The sequence below is a fragment of the Falco peregrinus genome, chromosome 12 (genome assembly GCF_023634155.1).
Source record: "Falco peregrinus isolate bFalPer1 chromosome 12, bFalPer1.pri, whole genome shotgun sequence".
NCBI lineage: Eukaryota > Metazoa > Chordata > Aves > Falconiformes > Falconidae > Falco > Falco peregrinus.
In genome coordinates this window covers 15,611,406-15,627,332 of record NC_073732.1, presented here as the reverse complement: position 1 = coordinate 15,627,332, position 15,927 = coordinate 15,611,406, and the positions used below count along the sequence as shown (strand labels likewise).

The 15,927-nt window shown below is 45.1% G+C and overlaps 1 long non-coding RNA gene across 1 annotated transcript in view; it reads left to right on the top strand.

Moving 5' to 3' along the window:
• Positions 1-15,927, top strand: part of LOC114012252 (uncharacterized) — a 46,293-nt gene that overhangs the window by 4,098 nt on the left and 26,268 nt on the right. Inside the window, exon 3 of the long non-coding RNA XR_008749454.1 lies at positions 10,987-11,041. This is a non-coding gene — a long non-coding RNA (uncharacterized LOC114012252). The remainder of the gene's footprint in view (positions 1-10,986; positions 11,042-15,927) is intronic.

Sequence of the window (15,927 nt, the reverse complement as noted above, 5' to 3'; positions counted from 1 at the left end):
AATCTGAATGTAACTTGATAGCACTTGATTCCCTGGCTGGAATTTGGTCCCCAACAATTGAAACTGAACTGCTGTCTGCTCAATATAGTTTTTCTAGTAACTGGTGCATCTAGGTCAACAAACTGACAGGCATTGCTCATTTTACTGCTTGGCAAATATTGAACTAAAGTCTTCAACACTGTAACACTGTTGACAATTGCAGGATAATGGTATTGTCCTCTTTTGTTACCATGAAGTGCATCTTTGCGTCCGAGTCTGGCGTAACACACTCTGTAAACAACAAGGGATGTTGTGATCTGGAGTCCCAAGTGTTTGCTCTGACAATATAAACTTACTGCCTGCTCTCTGAAACCAAACATCCTGTCTCTGCCATGGTTACTTCAAACTGATATTGAAACAAGCCACTCTCTTCCTGAAAACACTGGAGGGCAATGGCATGGCTGCTGTTGAAGGAGCTCTTTTCCCTTTTTGAAAGCTATCTGTACCACCTTCCTTTATTATTCTGCAGGTCCGTGTTGAGAAGTCCAGACTAGGCTTCAAGAGTTTGAAAGTGAAGACTAATACTTGGTAGGAAAAAAAAAAAATAATCACTGTGGATTAATACAGTTAATACTAGTCCCTCTGGAAAGGAAATGCTATGTTGCAAGCCTGCTGTTAGTTCTTTCTTTTCCATGACAGCATGTTAGAACAGACAAAATAGTTACGAGCCAAAATGCAGCTGACAAAAAATTCCATCACATGCATCCTGTTACCTAGGCAGCGCACTGCTCTTTGCCTCTTCCTTGTCCTCTCCAAAATTAAACCTCCCCATGACTTCTGTGAAGGTCCAGGATCATTTGAGTCCCAGCCTCCACAGTTTCAATTCCTGGCCTCTCCTTTCTGCTTAACTAGTATCTCTGGCTCACTCATTTACTAATGTGAGTCATCACCCTGGATGTCTGGAGTAATTCAGCTGTGTGTAATTCAGTGAGGACATGCCCCAGAAGAATGGTGTCATTAACAAAGATTTTTAAATTTTTTCCATGCTACCTTTGGTCTTTGTTCACTACAGGCTTTGTTGTTTATTTCATATTTTGGTCAAGGGTGAAAATTAAAGCAGATCTGCCTTTCCTTTGCTTCACATCTCCACATTCACCTACAGGTTTTTTTGCACACGAACTGCACGAAACCTTTATTTAGGCCAGTTTGCAAGCTAAAATGGTAGAGAACCTCAATCACAATGAATCTGTTTGAAAAGTGCCTACCTGCACATCTGCAGTTGCAAATTACATATGAAACATTAACCCAAACACTGTTAGGTGAATCTACAAGAGACAGCCTTTGCAGACAGTTGGACCCTGCTTCTCTAGACTAGTGTCCACCAGCTTGCAGGGTGGGTCCCCTCCACAGCTGTATTCAAAAATTAATCAACAGCTTTTTATATCCTCAGTGGACACACAAATTGGTATAGCATGTGCTGTTTATTGCCTTTGTGGGTTGAACTAATGGTGCTTCCTTTCCCTTTGTGTCTCAGAAAAACACAGCTTTGCTTTTGAGGTTAATGCGGTCACATGCTAAAAAGTCATCTAAGGTCAAAGAACAAGGAAGAGGCCAGCATGGATTTCACCACCAGGTGCTGAGATGGGATAAGTCCTACGATCTACTGTTCACATTTTACCGTGTTGCAGACTTGTCTTGGATAATTCAGAGCTGTAGGGAGGGGAGACGCGATTGTAATTACGTTCCCAGCAAAAAGGAGAGAGGTAAAGCTTCATGCTTCAGGAAAATTCCACTGTAATTCTTCCTATATTAGTTCAGAGGGGCTTGTTGATCATGAGCCTGGAAGCTTTTGTGGGTGATGTTAAGTGACTGCTTTTGGGGATGATTCACCTATTGTCTATAAGTTTCCTTTTACAAAAAAAGCAGCTGCTGAAGCCTCTATTTCCACTGAACAAAACTGTCTTGAACTTCTAGGAGAGAACAAGGCCCTCACTGTGCTGGCCCTGACTGAAATCCCAGCCAGGAGGGAGAAGTGAGACCTGTTTCTTGCTTTTGCAAAAGCAGGGGTTGGGTTTTTTTCTTTTTGGGTTTTTTTTTTTTTTTCTTTTCAGCAGAAGCTGTGAAATGGACAAAGAAAGTTAGCAGCCATCAGCCCTATGAGAGAGAAGAGCCTGTCCATCCTGTAAAGCTGCAGTATTTTTGCATCCATCTGCAAATGTGTGTAGCGGGGGTGGCCGTGCTGGCTGAGCCAGCCAAAGCTGTGTACAGCAGACGTTTATTTCCCAGCCACTACCCTGTTCAGGTGCCTGGCTTTTTCACATGTTCGAAGATGCTACTATCCCCTTTTTGTACAACAAGCTCAGCTTATGTGACTTTTGCTTTTAGATGACCTGTGTCCCTATGTGCACCCTACACAAGGAAGGAGGCTTGCAATTAACTTGCAGATGCTGCTCCCCTTCTGAAAGAAGCAGTTCCCAGAAAGGCTCAGCCAGAGCTTGCGGGCGGCTCAGGTGAAGGAAGCAGCAGGGAAAAAGACAGCCTGGTGCTTCAGTAGGAGACAGTAGTGAGTTCCTGTGGGCAAGGGAATGGCGGCCTCCTAGAGAGCTAGCTGGACTGTCTGTGAGGCAGCATCTTCCAGCTTCCCTGCTAGCAGGAGCTCATCAAGCCAAACACAGCTGGGAGCAGCTCTCCACCCTGTTGAGGCTTTAGAGTAGGACTTCTTGCATGGTAACAAACTACCGTTCCTGTGCAGACTGATGGCTGGATGCTGTTATAAAACAAAGTCAAGAACATGTTAAACTGCCATTTAAAATACTGGTCTTTTTATGTAAAAGGTTTGGTGTGTGGCCTCCTCGGGCACCATGTATATGTATATGACAGTCTGGGACTACCTGTATTGACTGGTGTCAGTTCATTATCTCTGGTCCTTCAGAAGCTGTTTGCTTCAAATATATTCTTCCAAATGATCCAAAACTGTATATTAACCCCAAAAAGGCCAGGTTCTTTGTTAAGAAAATATTTGAGAACTAGCCTTTTCTCCTAATAAACCTAAAGTTGAGTTCTAGGAAGCTGTAGAGATTCTCAGCATTTTCACTCTACATTCAACAGCAACAATGAAATCATCTGAGATACATGTTGGTAATGTTTTCTCAGCCACTGATAATTAAGAATTTGTAATGGAGAAGAACCAAGCAGTCCTTAAGTAGCCTCTCTCAACGCCACCTCAGAAAGTGGAAATGTGTGTTGAGCCATATTCAGACTGTATTGTAAGCATTCAGCTTGGAACCGTTGGCTGCACTGGTGGTTACCTGCACGGTTGATTTTAGGATAAGTAGCAGCTAGAAATCCCTGAACAAGACCTTTCCTCTATCAAAAAAGTTCATTCATGGACCTCCAAAATGTATGGCAGGAGGTTTTTCCAGAAATTGTCAGGTTCCTTGGGCCTGATTAATTTTACAATAAATGTTAATGTGAAAATTGCCTTCTGCTTTAAGGAAATACTCACTGAACAAAGGCTTCAGTGTGACCTGAACCAAGTATTTTCTGGAGTTTACCAACACCTGGTCCTAGAGATTACCAGAAACACTGCTCAAGCACAGCACAAGTAAAACCACGACTCCTTTCCAACAGCCAGGGAGAAGCAGGTTTGCATGGAGCAGAGGAGCTGCTTTAAGGAGACAGACCTGCAGGGAGAAGAGAATAGCCATGGTATGCCATGCTGCACACTTACATAGAGCTATTCTGGACCTCAACAAAGCCCTGGGAGAAACTATTGTGTTTTAATTGTGCAAACCCACGTGGCTGATGAGAAATACAAGGGTGGCTTTTTTGCTTATTAGAATTCTAAACCCAGTGCTTTGGTATGGCCTTTTTCTCTGGAAGTGTCTCACTGTTCAAGTATGCTGTGTCTGAAATCTCTTTTCTCTGAGTCCTCCTAGAAATAGCTTTCCCGTATGTAAGGCTTAGTTTAGAGTCAAGAGACAAAAGGATCTCCGTGGAATCATATTGTGTTAGATGGCAGGACTGAAGGGGTATGCAAAGTCTTAAGTCAAAATCCTTTTGGGAAAACCATGGCATAAATTCCCAAGTGTTTGTGGAACTTCCCCCCCCCCCCCCCCCCCCCCAGTAATTTTGCCAGTATTCAGGTTTTCGAGTCCTCCAGAACGTCATTTCTGTTAGTTATATTTTGCTTGGTCAGCACTGTAACAGTGCTGTGAAGTTTGCTTGCAGTTACTGATGAACAGCAAGGGCAGAATTGACTCAGAAAAGATTGTCCCAGTCAAATACCCACATGCAAAACAGGGGTTTAGGTGGTGATAAAGAGGAAGGGGTTGGCCAGCTGGCTGTATAGCTCTTCAAGCAAACATTTTCAAGGTAACACACATTGGTTTCATTTATTAGAAGCTGAAAATAGACCTGGTTAGGTCTAAGGTACGCCTGAGGTGTGAGGAGTTTGCTTGGTTAACAGGAGAGAGATTCTGAGGTATAATGCACACCGATGATCATCTTGGGTTTTCCTGTCAATATTAATCTTGGATTTTCAAGGTTGCTTGATATTGCTTGGGTGTGTGCCCTCTGACTGAACTGAAGTTTTTTTCTACTGTTTGTTTCCACTGACTGGAAATCAAAGGAATTCAGTGATCCTTGGTATGAAGTATTTGAGCCAGTCCCAGTTTTTGTAATTTTTTTTTTTCTTGTTTGTTTGTTTTTACGAGGCCATTTTCCGGTGCAAGATAAATACTTTGTAAACAAAAGTATTTTTACATCTTCAATTTCTTCCTTATTTTCTTATAAACAGAATGTCTTGGGGAATTTAGAGATGTCAGGGAACAAATAAAAATCCATTACCTGCTTGTGAGCAGTTTTGCACAAGTGTTTCAATTCCTGCCACTTGGTATTTCTAGGTGCTAAGACCAGAACGTGTCACTGTGATCATCTGCACCAAACCTGTAGCTTCTGGCTGGGCTAAAAGAGACGCACAATAAAGAAATATTGAGGGCTGATTTAACAGCCCTCTGCAATGGGTCTTGGCACCAGATAGGTTTGCTAAGCTTATTATGGTCATTGATAAACGTTACCACCCTACTTTGACTAAGTTTGTGCTGTAGCTTCCCACACTGAAATCTTGTTCTGCCTTTTATCTGCTGAATTAGGAGCTGTCTTGAACAGGATGCGTTTCCCCAGAGTGTTAATTATGACTGAGTGTTGAACTTAGAGGTTAGTAATTCTGTTCCCTCCTTTCTAGGCTCGCTCTCCCAGCCTCAGCCAGAATACGTTGTGATGTTGCTTTTCACTGATCAGAGTATTCTGTGCCCACAGATATGGTACCGTACTTTGCTGATGGAAACTAAGAGTGGCTGAATGAGCCAAACGTGCAAACACAGCTCAACAGTCCTGGCTGCTGCCCCTCCAGTACCTGACCCCAGGCCCAAGATCCTGGTCTGGAACTGGGTCGTGATTTTACATCTGTTGTGGCTGTGTCCACTGGTCGCCATCCTTTGTGGGATAGACCTTGCAGTGAGCATTCTCAAAGGCTGATGAGGTCTTTGGTGCAATCAAAAATTCCTTGATTAGAGCTAACGATTCCCCAGAGTCCCACCCTGGTCATCTCAGGGTGACTGGCAGGTGCACCCCTTTCATCTTTGACTTTTTCAACCTAACTTGCAGGGTCTGGCTGAACTTCAGATCACTTTGCTTTTCATTTGGCATTAGCACACTTGAAGTAAGAAAGTTTATGCCTGGAAACAGTTGGTCGAGGTCTGAAAGTAGAAAATATTAAATCCAGGCATGGAGAGCTTTTAAAAGAGCAGGAATTTCATGGAAATAAAAACAGTCTAGTCCATTAAGTTCCTCTTATGGACTTTTATGAGGACAATTATTAATGCTGTTGAAAATTATACTTGTGAAATGTGTTAATGGGATCTGTGCTGGCTGCTGCCAGAAAAACTGCAACCTTTACAGCTCATTTGGAGACAGAAATATTCGACAAAGTAGCCTACAGGGTGCAAAGGTTCGCGTGGTGCAGGCTTAGACTAACTTAACATATGCCCTCTGTAGCCCTGGTATTGTCCAGAACCTAATGCCCATAATAAAAGAGAGAAAAATTGGACCCCAAGTGGCAAGGATTGTAAGCCCTTGGAATTCTCCTAATCAGAGATATTCAGCTATTTTTAGTTTATAATGTTTAGTCAAATAGCAACAATGATTTTTCTTCTTTTTTCCAACTCAGCTGCACGGTGTGTTGGAGGGGGTCTTGATGGCCTGTGACCTTGCCTTTATCTGTCAGTCTGTCACCACTGGTCTTCAAAGTGCAGCTTAAAGGATCTGAGGCTTCTGTGTGGCCTTGATGTGATCTGCTTTCCTGGCAAAGTTTTTCATTAACGGGTGCTTTTTTAAGCTGACTGGAGCTTGCTTTGCTTGCTCTGTGGGATGCTGCTGGCTCTGGGGCGATCCTGACCCCCACAACCAGGTTTAATAACCCTGCACGGCCTGTATTTGCAAGCTTTGTGTGCATGGTGGATGCTGCTTCTGCATGGTGGATGCTACTTCTTGCCCCATTGAACAGCCTCTTTCTTTTCTCCTCCTGCCTCCAAAATCTCCATCAAAGGCTCTCAAAGGAGGAAATATTGTTTGAAGTACAGTTGGTTATATAGTGACTGAGCTACAAGCCTGTCCATCTGCACAATGCTTACCTACCTGCTAATGGTGCTGCCTGTCCCTCCAGCCTGGATTCCTAGTGCTGTTGTGTCAGCCACACATTTCTTTTCCTCTGAATCTTAACAGAGAGAACATACCTAACAAAAGAGCAGTCATGCTGCATCAGACCACTGGTCCGGGTAGCCCAGTATCCTGTCTCCTACATTTGCCAGCAGTACATGCCTAGGGTAGAGTGAAAAACAGAGCAAGTGTGCATGGTACTCCGGTGTGGTCTGCCAGCAACTCGTGGTTCAGGAGCTTTTTGAGCCAGAGCTGTTGTCTGTGTATTCAATATAATTTAATGGAGTGGTTTTATTTTTTTCTATGTCCAGAGGCTTTTTTCCAGTAGAATTTTAACCAAAGGACAAAAATCCATTCTGGAAACATGTGGTTCACTTACACGATCCCTGCATTTGAGTGGCTTTTTCTGGACACCTGGAAGCAATTCTTGGTGAGGCTAAAAGATATATCTCAGTCACCAAAGGAGAGCTGTTTGTTTATACATCCATGTCTAGAGCAAAGGAGTTAGATGCCCCTGTTGAAAATGACTGGAAGGGCTGAGTGTGAAAAACCCTGTCATAGCTGTGGCTGGGTCTGGAAGACAGTGACCTTTCACTGATGTGGTAGGTGGGACTGGCTGGTTGCTCTCAGTTAGAGGATTACTACACCATTCCTACGGTATATTCTTGCAAAGAGACTTTCTCACTCTGATTTTGCTGCAGCACAAAGATAGACAGCCAGTCCTGAGTATTTTGTCCATCAATAAACAGGGGACATGAACTGGTGTCCCTGCTCAGCAGGTTCCCCAGGAAATAGGCTTAAGGTTCTTTGCTTAGACTGCATTTGGTCTCAGCCAGGTGGGGATCCTGTGGAGCACTTCTGGAGAAGTCCAGACTGGTTAGTGCGCATTGATGTAGGGAAAGAGTATGCTGGTCCCCCATTGTTGCAGACCTGCCCACCGACACACAGCAGGTCTTTTCCCCCAATTCTAGCAGAAGGGTCTGACAAACACCAACTCTAAATCCAAGGGAGGGGAAGAGGGATACCTCCAAAATGTTTGGTTTGCTGTAGTGCAGTTTGTGTGAGGGGCAGGCTAGAGCAATTACCAGCATGCAACAAGATTCCTGCTATGTTCATTGGAGTGTGTTACTTTACTATGTGTCAATACAAACCTAGAGCCATTTTTCAGTTTGCCAATGGCTATAATTGAAAAGACATGAATTGCCCTCAAGAGATTCCCCACTGCTCTGCATTATTATCTGCTGGATGGCAGCTCTATAGGCCATGTATCATTTTTTTCAAATAACCAGTTAATTACTAAATAAAACAACCCAGCTTTCAAGCTGATTAGCCTAGATTAATGACCAGCAGCATGTTTCACTCTCCTCAACAATTTATCATGGAAAAGAACTATGTCTTTAATGATTTAGGTACCTGGTCTATTGAGGCTTGCTCCAATCTGTACAGCCTCCAATTTGATTTAATTGCTCTTCTTAGTTTGTGACCTGGAAAAAACCAAGTGACAGCTCCCATTAGTGAAGCCCAGCTTGCAACTCGCTTGCAGTGTTACAAAAGCTCACTGGGTGTCTTTCTCTGCTGACTTCATTAAGAAGATATATAGAGGTCAAGTGTCACTTTGGCACAGAACAAGTACCACGCCGTTTATCAGCTGAAACAGGTTGAATCAACCTGTGTATTTTATTTAAGTTTATATTCATTCTTTTTTCCTCTTACAGTTATTAAAAGTTGTTTTTAGAAGCTCCTTGTTTTGTTTAAGCCAAGGCTGAATTTACAGACTGGTCTTAAAGGCATTCATTGCAGTTCGTTTATTGTTACTTTGGCTTGAAAACTTTGGCATTGCACTCCTCTACAGTTATTCAATAAAAGATCTTTTGTTATAAGGGCCTATTCAGGGCCCTTGAGTTTGCTTCCTAATTAATATTAGACTTCCTCGCAGTTGTGCTCTGTACTACAAATGCTTACTTCCCAAGGATGTTGCTGCAAAGGCACATTGAATGTGTCTTTAAGTGCATCCTGAATTACTGACTGATTATTGGGCAAATCCCTGAAGTCTTCACTTAGCCAAAACTCCACTTAAGACAATAGGCCTATGGGAGTTGTCTCATCATTAACTGAGCTCCAGCAGTTGTCTGGCACTCGGTGAACTAAGTCATGGTCACTGCCCCTGAGAGTTTACCATCTACATTGGAGACAAAGGCTAACAAGGCTGAGGAGGTAATGAGGCAGCATGAGCTGGAGCAGGGCTCCTGGACCCCGCAATGCATTTTGTTCTTGAGGGGTTTATGAAGGGGCAAGGGGACCGCTGCTAACAGCACTGGGCACCGTAGTGGTGTTAAAGGCAGATTTTTGGCGTGAGCTGTTGCTAACACAGGCTCTTTTGTTGTGCTTTTCAGCAGAAAGGCCAAAATAGATTAAGTCCCTGCTATGTCCTACCCTTCTAGGAAGATTTGTAGCTCTCCTGGACTGGGAGCTGCTGGACAGGGTTGCTTTGCACTGTCTTGTTCTGGGATTTTCCATCTGAGGGGGCAGTACTGTCAGGCTGACACTCTCTGAGGTTTTAAATCCCTGAGGTTAAATTGCCTGGTGGCAAGGCCAGGACAAGCCCATCAGAGACACTTGGATAAATGTCTGTGTGACACCAGACAGTCCCTAGCTGCAGCTCGCTGATACTGGCTGAGCATACACCTGGTGAAAGCTCTCTTCTGAGGAACAGACCTAGCCACCATGTTGGTAACACCGGGTCAAGTGGCTGGAGCACATCCTGGCCATGTCTAGGCTGGACTCCGTGGTGGTGGTCACTCATGGTGGCCAGGTGGAGAAGCCTGGAGGACCAGCGGGCACTGATGGGCTGGTGAAGTGGAACGGTGTTTGGGGAGAGCAGGAGCTGTGGTTTGTGCCTGAGGAAAAGCAAGGTGGGGAAGTGGTAATTTTTTTCACAGGTATATGGTTACCTTGCTGTGGGGAGGTAGGCAGGTGCACAAGGCAGCCACATAGCCCAACACCCCCCCACTCCTCACCCTTTTTTTTTTTTTTTCCTCTCTATCAAAAGCATAGCAGGCCTAGGAAAGGATGGCTGTGACTGCCTGACATACATTCATAGGGAGCTCAGACAAATCCATTAATTTTTGTTTCTCCCTTCCTACAGGCAACTGTTATTAGTTAATCCTTTTTGCAAGAAAGCAGGATCTCGGGGAAAGGTGGAAGAGATTGACTGGTACCAGCGTGAGCATCATTATCAGTGTCCTGGGACCTGTACCCTGTGTGCCATAGAGATTCCTGCCAAGCCTGCTAGAAAGCTGTAAAGGTCCGCAGTCCCCTTATCTACGGTCTGTATAAGCCCTATTACTGCTGTGCCCCCTCAGTGCCATCCTACGTGAACACTGAGCTCTCATATTACCATTGCTGGAGAGGGGACTCCTAGCCCTGCAAAAAAAATCCCTTGCGAAGAAATGCAAAAGTATTTCATTTCATATAGTCCTTGCCGTTACTCTAAGGGGAAAAAAAATACAGTACTAGGTACTCAGAAGAACGAGGGAAACCCAAGGCCTGTGTAGCACCACTCCCTGCAGACAGCCTTGGAGCTGCTTTTGTGCCATGGATAGGTACATGCACATACCTCCCTACCCTGTGGCTGAGTGACCTTAAGTATAGAATTTAACATAATTGAGGGTTGCTGGTTTATTTGCCGAGCATGTACGTGAAGTATGGGCAACATGCGATCAAGTTTCCAAGTTTTTCACCAATCTTTATTCCTGCAGGTAGAAACCCCTATGTCCCTATTGTGTAGCCCAGGGCAGACAAGCACAGGTCTGTTCCTGCAGACAGTCCTTGCCCGCAGAGTATTACTGCGGGAACCTCTCAAGCAGTCATTCCCCAGGGCTCTGCAGCAGGACAGGGGACATGGACAAGAGATGCTGGTGGCAGTTGCAGAGCATGTCAGCTCGTGGCTGTGTGTGATGTGGGTCTGTCTTAATCACCTTGCAACAATCACAAAGCTTCATCCCCCTGACCCCTTCCTTCACCCAGTCCCTCCTGCTGCTATAAGCTGTTTGATCGGGGTATGAATCCAGCTGTGAGTGAATGTGGGCAGGTGTAAAGCCCTTTCCTAATCCCCTGGCCATGCACCTGGGTTCCTGTGGTACACTTTGAACATGTGCCTCAGATCTTCATTTCGGGAGGTAAGAGCTGCTTTCCATTTGCGTAAGCTGGTGTCTTATGCATGCTTTTTGGGTTTTATTAAAGCAGCCTAAAAACTCCTAATCCTCCCTTTCTGCCTCATATTTCCCACAGGTTGCACTCCTGAGCCCTGGTGCCCACTGATGGCTCATTTTTGTCACGAGAGAAGGTGGGTGTTTGCTTTTGTAGTGAATGTAGCTGCCACCAGCTGACAGAAGAGATGTGTGACAGAGCCAGTGTTGGTCCCAGCTTCTGGTGTCTGCACCATATCATTGAGGACTGACACAAGGGATGTGTGAGGGCAACAAGTCAGCCAGAGTCACCTTGGCTGCCTGCAAGCAGCTATCAGTGCTGAGCAGTACAGACCCCCCAAGGGAGAAAAAGGAGAAGGGGAGGTCTCTCCCAGTTCACACTCTCTCCTGTTACTAATGGGGACAGGTCACAGCTATGGGAATAAGGCACGAGGCATTGATTCATTGAGCTTTTTTTTGTAATGCTGTAGATCATCATTAATGTTCCCAGTTGTGCTTTCTGCTGTTCCCAGGGGGACCACTTAATGACATAAAGAGCTTAATAAGGAGAAGCTGTGGTCACCGCTGAGGGGAAGGGTCTGGCTAGCTGCTTGCCAAGGGTTGTGCTGTTTATCAAATGTAGCATCAGCCTCTAAATATTTCTCACCACTGGGACTGAGACAATCACTTTGCAGAGAAGGTTATCCAGTAAATCTGGCAGGTTAGAAACGGAGACCAAGAAGGGAGCATGTCTTAGGACCATACTGGTCTCTGAAAGCTTTTGGCAGGTATCTGGAGGGGGCTGTTTGCTGTTATGAACTGTGATTATACATTGGCTGTGGATAGGAGGTCTTACAAGCCATGCAGTGGGGTTTTCTACTGGAGTGTTTTTCTCCCTGTTCCACTCTCTTCTGGGGTGAGATTCCAGAAGGCCAGGCAAGGAGCTGGTGCCGGGCCCAGTGCTATGGAGCTGGAGGAGCCCAGAGCCCTAGGAAGGGTGGGGAAGCAAGCAGAGGGAGGAATCTGGTGTATCTGTAAGAGTAAAGAGCCACAGAGAAGGCACCCCTGCATGCTGTCCTTTGTGAAACCATCAGGTGCAAATGTATTACAATTTATCTTTCCTACTTGTTGAAGCCATCCCACAGTACGTATTATTTGCAAGCATAATTTAACTGTACAAACGTATCTTAGAAGTAGATGTCTCATCTGAACTGACTTAGCTCCTGCCTTCCCAGGACTTAAACACCTCTCCTAAGCATTAACCTTTCCAGCAGTATTTCAGCTGGATGAGTTTACTTTCCAGCTGGAGCTTGGACAGACAGATTAGCCCCAAGTAGTTTATGATAGTTTCAGATCTGGAAGTCTTTACTTCAGTGGGAGAAAGTGCTTGTGTGAAGCCACAGCTCAGACACACACTTCAGGGTCTTTCCTCCAGACGTCTACTCAAACACCCTTCTAGCAGAGCTTGTTGAGCCTTTCCCATCATTCAGGATACCTTCACTAGGATACCTGTGAGCAGGTGGACAAATCTGCAGCCAGGGTAGCAGTGGGGTGCTGAGCCCTCTGTCATATTAAACACAGCTACAAGACCAGTTTTCATCTTGGTGTGAATTGATACTCAGCATTTAGTGCAGAGTAGGTGTTAATGGAAGGTCATCTAAGGCTTTTCTGCAGCATAATTATGGGGCTATTTCAAGCTTTCTCCTTTGGTTTTAATGCAGATCAATGTCATAAATTGTCAAGAATCATGAAGTGAAAGTGTCTGTGAGGCTGCTGGATCACCTGCCTTCCAGAACTGCTTCTTGCATACTAAATTTAGAAATTCATCACCTGAGACCCAAACTTCCAAGTGTTTCAAATGCTTGCCAACACTGAAAGCATTACCGGAGGCTCAAGGTTGGATCATGCCACTAGCATGAAAAGCAGGCAAATGGAGTTGCTGCTGGCTATGCAACGCGTAAGCCCTGAATGGAGGCTGTGTGGGCTGATTTCCCCAAATGACACTATTTCTCATGCTTGTTCCCATTAGTCACCCAGTCGCTGCTCTCAGGCTCCCATCTCTGTATGCACAAACTGGGGCATTGTGCTTATCTAGTTTGGGGCATACTTAAAGTCTCATTCATTTCTACCGCACATACAGCAGATCTGCCCCCTTGATTTAAGAGCTAAAGGATCTTTGGCTAGATTGGCTTTAATATCTCCTGCAGTATTTCATTTCAGCAAGTCCCGATTTCCTCCTGTAGTTCATGCTCTCAAACAGCTTTCTTGGCTCTTCTTGCCTTTGTTTTCCTCACAATTTAAAGGCACTTAATTTAATTTCAGGAACTTTTTTGGAGGGGGAAGAGATGATTATTGATTCAATGGAAACTGGAACTCTTACCTATGCTTTTCGTTCTAGTTTTCAGGTGCAGCATCCAGATAACTTGTGCATTGGAATTTGCTTTGGGACTAATAGCATCAGTAAAGCTCTCCCTGCCTGCAAGGTCCCTGCAGCAGTGGACTGGTGATTTACTTTGTTGACAGCCGTGCGTGTTGCAGTGCTGCACACCATAGCTCTGCTGTATCCCTTCCACACTGGGCATTGTCCAATTGCCCTCCTTCTGCTCAGGTTGCTGCTTTCTTGTTGCTTAAATGTTTTTATTGCAATGAAGAAAAGTAAGTCAAAGGGGAATTGTTTTTAAAATCAAGACTAACCCCTACCTTGGTGGGGCTCCTAAAACAGGGATTCCCTTTGCTGGGGCAACCGTAATTTTTCCGGGGTGGTGTTGCTATAGAGACAGTGTCCGATCTCTCTCTGTTAATATTGCCCTTTTGGAAGGGCCCTGAATAGGCGCTGAGGTAGGTAAATTTATGCGGTGACACCGAGCGGGTGATTTTATTCTGACAAATTCCTGCAACATTTGTTTCCAGGCTTGTCTGAGGGCCGGGACGCAGTGTTGGGCTTTTTGTCCCACGTGCTGCCCTCACGGGGACGGAGTTAATGGAAGCCTTGTTCAGAGCCGCTGGGGCAGAAATTTTTTTGCTGAGGGAGACAAAAGCTGAGCGGGCCACCTCAGAGGTTGCTTTGGGAAGGCCGTCTCTTGTGGGCTCTCAAAGGAAACGGGAGATAACACTCGGCCCAGGAGACTCATCAAGCGTTTTCAAGCACCTTCCTCTCCGCTGCCTTGGGCTTGCACATCTGCCTCCTGCAGCATCTTTTCTAGGGTGGCAGGGAGGGGGTATCTCCAGAACACATTAGCTAGAGTTGGTTTTTCACAGCCTGGCAGAAGAATAATTGTCAGCATTGTGAAACATGGCCCGGAGATGCTGTTGGAGTGAGATGGCTGTGATGGGGCTAGTGGCAGAAAGCAGCAACAGGAAAGGGCACAAAATGTCCTTACCTGACTGGGGCCGTGCGGACTGGTCCCAGTGTAGCAGGGCTGTCTGGGTCCCTGACTCTGCTCATTTGTGATTGTACCAGCAAGTACAACTGGGAGTTGAGCAGAGAAAATGTAGCGCCTAGGCTGCCAGCATCAAAGCTGCGTGTCAGCAGCTCTCTGTGGATTTGTTTGAGGATCTGGGTATTTCTGTGTTTCCTGTGTACTCGTGTGTTCTCAGGAGGGCTGCAGCTCCTGGAGTCACTTGGTTATGACAGACCATCAGCTGCATTTTGTGGAAATATGTTCATGGGGTCCAAGAAACGCTGCACACCATGAAGACTCTGGGATCACATCATGCAGAGGCTGGATCCCCACTGAGGTCCTTCCAACCAGACCATGCTTGAGGCCCAGTTCCTGCATCTTGTCACCCTTGGGGCTGGAGGCACATTAACAGCAAGTTGTAATAGGGCAGCTGAATAATCCTCGAGGGTAGAGGCAGATTGTTCTGATACAGAACACCTCTAAGACAGGACTGGGTAAAGCACTTAAACCCAAAGTCTGGCTGGTGATGCTCCATGTCTGCTGCTCTGCTCTCTGGGGACAGCAACATTTCAGCAAAAGAGAAATGCATTCAGCAGAAATTTATCAAAGAGCACAGACTCTTTAGAACTGAGCAATGCTTTATCACTATAAAATATGGCCTTTCGATTCTACCAATTTATAAGAGAGGAAATAATTTCTAATGAATAAATTATTGGATTTGGTGTGTTTCTGCTCTGTAAGTGTCCTAGTTTTTCAGATGTACTTCGTAAGTTTGGGGGGTTATTTGCTAGTCTGCCTGGGAAGGACAGTGTTTTGTGGTGAGTGGAATTTGAAATAACTTTTTTTTCTCCTACATTTTCCTGTTTAGCAATACAGTCAGTCATATCACTGTTCTTCTGACTGGGACTGAGTGTCTCTTGTAAGTACAAATAACTAGATCAATCCAACTGGATGTTAGCATTTTTAATGCAACATATTTGGGTATGACATTAGTTGTGGTATTGATGCAGAGATTATTAATCAAAGGCAGCCTATGGACTCTGATCAATAGAAGGCTCCAGGCTGCTGCGTTTTCTCTTTTTTTTTTTTTTTCTTTCCCCAAGAGTATCTTTTTTTTCTTCTTTCTCCTCCTTCCTTCAGCTTTTCTCCCATGCAAAACTGCCATTTCAGTGCTGCTTTTTTGCAGAGAGATACCAGTTTTTCAGAGAGATGAGCATGTAGCTACTTGTATTCACACAGGACATCAGGGTTAGCTCTGTAGGACAGTTAGGATGCCCAGACGTTGGCTGCTGTGTACAAAATGTGTTCAGGCATGTCAGGAAGAACAATGCTATGGAGGTGTAAAACATGGCTCTCGTTAGGATGGCTGTTGTGTGGGGCAAGCAAGACCTTTACTGTTGTTGTTATAAATTTAGTTGGAGCAAACTGGAAAGCAGAAAAGGGGGGTATCTCTGCTTATATATTTGCAGTGGCTGCTGATACAGAGTGGGGCACAAAGCCATCTCAAGTGTCAGCTAATCTCTGCCTTGGACTATACGTTTTGTCGGCTGGACGGTGGTTTGGCAAACACTTGTGTCTGCAATGTGGCATGTATTCCTGTGAGTTGTACCATTGAGTTCAGGGAGGCTTCTCACGTGCAGAGT